The sequence below is a fragment of the Typopeltis vanoorti genome, chromosome 11 (genome assembly GCF_054136105.1).
Source record: "Typopeltis vanoorti isolate ZY-2024b chromosome 11, IOZ_Tvanoo_1.0, whole genome shotgun sequence".
Classification (NCBI taxonomy): Eukaryota; Metazoa; Arthropoda; class Arachnida; order Uropygi; family Thelyphonidae; genus Typopeltis; species Typopeltis vanoorti.
In genome coordinates, this window is record NC_143559.1 from 80579768 (window position 1) to 80585039 (window position 5272).

General features: G+C 35.4%; 1 non-coding gene across 1 annotated transcript; it reads left to right on the forward strand.

Moving 5' to 3' along the window:
* Window positions 1-777: 777 nt before the first annotated feature.
* On the forward strand, window positions 778-851 carry TRNAN-GUU (transfer RNA asparagine (anticodon GUU)). Its single transcript has one exon. It is a non-coding gene; the product is annotated as a tRNA-Asn (tRNA).
* The last annotated feature ends 4421 nt before the right edge of the window (window positions 852-5272 follow it).

A 5272-nucleotide genomic window follows, 5' to 3' on the forward strand; every position in this document is an offset into this window, starting at 1 on the left:
AATTACTAGAAGGAAAAATGTGATAAACATATAAAATCGTGAAAGCAAAATAGAAAGAAAATAAAACATGAAAAATGCTAGCAAAGATAATTTTATATATAAAAAAGTGTAAAAGGTTTTCGTTTGATCCTAAATAATTAAAATAACATTAATTATTTTATTCTTCTTAAACTGAAGTTCAAACTTGTTCAAACACCTTGTTAGTTTGGGCATAGCACATAACTGTTATAAATTGAACTGTTTTTGTTTCCACAAGCATTCTTGTAAAGGAAATAGTTAGCCTGCATTTTTTTTAATTAGTTATATATCATGCGTACATGGTGGAAAATCGTTATTAATCCTTTAAATAGCGTTTGCTGATGATGCAAAACTGGGGAGAGTAATAGTTATAATAAAGAATAACAAAGGTGATGTAGATATCCTGCAGAATGATTTAAGTGGCGTTTATCTATGATTCATTACAATATAAAGAATACATTACCTAGTTGTGCTTTCCCCACTTATTATTAGTCGCCATACAAACCAGGAAATTAATGTAGAGTACAGCTCATGAAGTTATAATCGATATATTAAAACAAATTATTTAAATAGGAAACAAAGTAACTGTAACTTCTAGGCTTAGTGATTTATGCGATTACATTTGGACGAAATTTTCCAGTAGTGAATGATATTGCTGCTAGATGGCAGTTCTGAGGGATAATCTCTTCTTATCGATGGATTGAATATCTACGACTAAATTAAAAAAAAATGGAAAACAGAATTCAAATTGACGTGAGTGCTTCCGTGGCGCAATTGGTTAGCGCGTTCGGCTGTTAACCGAAAGGTTGGTGGTTCAAGCCCACCCGGGAGCGTAATACTTTCATATTTTTCATTTTCTTTTGTCAGTTACGAGTCTCATTTACATCAGATAGCAAGCCAGGAGAGCCTTTCGGTTTCATTGAAATATCTGGAGAGTTCAAACATCTACAGTTTTTAAAAAATGTCATTTTTTTTTGTTATTTACTGGAAGTGGTTGAATATGTGCTAATGCTTTTCCGTAGAACATGATGTGCATTTTTTATTAACTAAGAAAGCACGCATTTGAATACAAAAAATAAAAATAAAAATAAATAAATAAGACCGATACACATAACATTATAGGCTCGTCCCAATGCTAAGATAATTTGCTTAACAACTCTTACGTAATTTACGTGCTTTGTTGAGTTTCAGAAGGCATTTGATAGCAACGACCAGAAAGTTAGCAGTGCTAGAATCATATGGAATTGAAAGCAAACTAATAGCTATATTAAAAGATGTGTATAAGAATGCAGTTACAGCAGTTAGAATAGTTGATGATTTGGGGAAATGGTTTAAAACAAGCAGAGGTACTAGACAGGGGAACCCAATATCACCAAGCATTTTCATCGCACATTTAGAAAGAGCAATGGATAAAATGAAGAAAGATGCAAAAGGAATATCAGTGCAAGGGATGAGAATTAACAATCTGAGATTTGCAGATGACATTCTTATTATTGAAGAAGATGAAAGAGAACTACAAAAAACATTGAAACTGTTAAATGAGGAAGGGAAAAGATTTGGACTTGTTATGAACTTGGAAAAAAAAGACAATGGTATTTGGTGAGAAGAACATGAAACAAAAGATACAAGTAAATGGAATCGATACGAACAATTCCCATATTTGGGAAGTAAAATGACATATGGCTTGGACTGTAAAAAAAGAAATAAAGATCAGGATTACAAAGGGAAGAACAAATCTGAAGGCCATGGAATCTGGAAAAGCAAAGTGATCAGCCTGCAAACAAAACTAAGAGTACTGAAAACATTCATCTTTAGCGGTGTATGGATCTGAGACATGGGTAATAAATAAGAGTAATCGGGGTGGCACTTTGAACCAGATCAAGATCAAGATAAGATAAGAAATCGTGACATCATTGGTTGATAAGAAGATGATGTCATTGTGTGTGACGTCATGTGTTTAGAATGTTTGGAATTTCCCTGGGAGCATATGTGTCAGTGATGTCAGTTCTTGTGTTTTGGTTCGCGTATGGAATTGTGGATAATGGTAAAGATAAGGACTCGTGTTGTGATTGGTGGGGCACTTTTAACCAGATAAAGATCAAGATAAGATAAGGAATCGTGTCTCCTGTGTGTGTGTGTTGTTTTCAGATGTAGATAAGTGACGTTATTGTTTTGACTGGAAAAAGGAAGATATTAGTGGATAAGGAATCGTGTCGTGATTGGTGGGACACTTCTGACCAGATCAAGATCAAGATAGGGTAAGGAATCGTGACGTGGATGTGTTGTTATCAGATGAATATAAGTGACGTAATTTGTTAGTTTTAAATAAGTGACGTTATTTGTTAGTTGTAAATAAGTGACGTAATTGTTTTAAATGGAAAAAGGAAGATATTAGTGGATAAGCATTCGTGTCGTGATTGGTGGGATACTATGAAGCAAATAGGGGTAGGGTGAAAGGGGAAGGGATGTCAGCGTCCTGGATGTGTGTTGTTATGAGTTGTAGATAAGTAAATGGTTTGCGTATGGTATTATGGGTGATGGATAGTGATAAGATATAGTTTGAAATTTCGCTGGGGCCCTTATCCATCAGGGATATCAGGTGGTGTGTTTGGTACACTTATTGCATATTGGGTGATATTTAGAGATGAGCAATCGTGACGTTATGTGTTTGGAAATTTCTGGGGAACATATGTCTCTCTGTGATATCACATTGTGTTTTGGTTTGTCAATGGAATTGTGGGCGATGTTTTTGAGATAAGATATCTTGGAATTTTCCCAGGGTGACACACATTCGTCATTGTCGCCATGTTTTGTGTTTGGTTGTCTATATATGGCTGTACTAATTTTCCAATACATTTTGGGGTATTTCTTTCCTGTTAAAGGGTGGGAATTCTTAGAGTAGAGTCGTGATGGCGGCTGTGATTAGGTTTTTCTGAATAATTTAATTATATACTGGTGTCCCTCAAACACACTTTTCCCCCCATAGCTCATCCGTATTTTATTCTATATTCATATTCTAATTCAAATTAATATATTTTTTCATAATTCATCCGAATATTTTGATTTGTCTAAAATTAAGATCTTAAAGTTCAATAAATAAATAAATAAACAAATCGTGTGTGAATTCACGGTAATTTCAAAAGTGATCTTACTTAAACATACATAACACATCAACGACACCGTTTGTTCTTTTAAGTTTACATATTTATTTCACAGATATTATTTGCAATGCAATATGCAGAAATAGGAATTTACAGATATCACCAATGCATATGGCGTTTTTCTTGTCGTAACATTTCTTTGATGATTGCTTGATTTTGATACTGCTTCCCAGATGATTATGGCAATTTCCATGTACACTAATATTAGCAGTACTGCTATAAAAGCAAGTATCTGCCACTTTTGCGATGGTTCTTGATTTTCACCTGCAAAGAAAAAAACTTATTGTTAGTAATGGAAAAGTTAACAGATTACTATAATCCTAATACAGTAGTTAGTTTTGGAAGTATCAAAGCTTTAGAGAAACATATAAATTTGCCACATGAAACTGTGAAAAGTTGGTTAGCAACACAGCCTACTTATGTGAGACATAAACCCATTAGAAGAAAGTTTAAACGCAATCAAATCAAAGTCCCTACACTTTTACACACTTTTCAATGTGATTTGGCAGATATGTCATCCCATGCAAAAGAGAATGGGGTGTGTGTTTCCTTCTTGTATGCATTGATTGTTTTTCCCGATTTGCGTGGGTTCGAACACTGATGAAGAAATCAGCAGACGCTGCTGTTAATGCTTTCGAGTCTATTTTTAAAGTGGAAGTGCCATGTTACATAAACACTGATCAAGGAAAAGAATTTTGCAACAAGAAAGTTCGTGCATTGTTTAAGAACCATAATATTTATTTCTAAACGACCAGGAGCGAAATGAAAGCACTCATTGCAGAAAGATTCATCAGAACATCGAAAACAAAGATCTACAAGTGGATGACGTATACTAAAAGTAAAAGTTATACGAACATTTTGTCGACCCTTGTACATACTTATAACCTCACACCACACCGCACTATCGGTATGGCTCCTTCGCAAGTTAACCTTCACAACGTGGATCGTGTTTGGAAATATTTGTATGGAACTCAAGAGGAGCCTACCAAACCAAAATTTCAAGTAGGTGATAGTGTGGTTAGTGTGGTTTTAAGTGATGATACCCATAAATTTAGAGAAGGGTATTTGGGGGAAATGGACACGAGAATTGTTCACTATTGCTCAGGTTATTAATAGAAACCCTCTAGTATATAGAGTTCGCAGTCAGGACGGAAAGATAGTGGAGAGAACGTTCCATGAACCTCAACTGCAAAAGGCTGATATACCCAATGAACTTCCTGAAGATGTGTATCTAATGGAACAAGTACTTTAAACACCGCAAACAGAAAGGAAAGCTTCAGTATTTTGTTAAGTGGCTCGGTTATCCCTCATCGTATAATTCTTGGGTTCGTAGCGAAGATGTTTTACTTAACCCTTCCCAGTAACGCCAGTATGAAAATGTTTCCTACAAACACGCAAACGAAATTTCAAGTGGAATTACCACACGAGATCAGATTTAAAGGTAAATAGGAAGTTGCTCTTGCCGAAATTCATCTTCCGGGAGAATATAATAACATCAATTCCAGTTACGATGAGTTTCATATGATACGTGCAGTTGGAGGAGGAGTCAACACTATCGAGAACAACAACATCACAGGAAATAAAGTTTTCGAAAAGTCTAAAGAAGGGTTTTACAAAGCGTACAAGATTCCCCATGGGAGTTACAATTCACCCTCTGAACTTCTTCAAGCAGTGTTTGATGTGAGTTCTGTGATTACTGGAAAAAAGAACCCAAACAACACCATTTCTCTGACAGTCCCAAAAGATTACAACTTGTTTCTCAAGGAGGCCTCGGGTTTGGGCCTTCTACCGGGTTTTAATCAGATTGGTGTTAAACTGAAAGGTACAATCACAGGGAAATATCCAGTTGATAAGACGGGTGTAGCCGCATATTTTGTTTATTCTGATTTAATCCAAGAACAGATAGTTGGTGATACATGTGCACCATTGTTACGAGTTGTTCAGTGCAGCACCAAGTGTTCCTTCGTTTTTGCTCAACCTGATTATTATCCGTTACGACAACCAACATTTCAGTCAATTAGCATTGAAATTTGTTCTGACAGCGGCGAGTTGTTCCACTTTCGTGACGGCAAGACAATAGTTAAATTACAGTT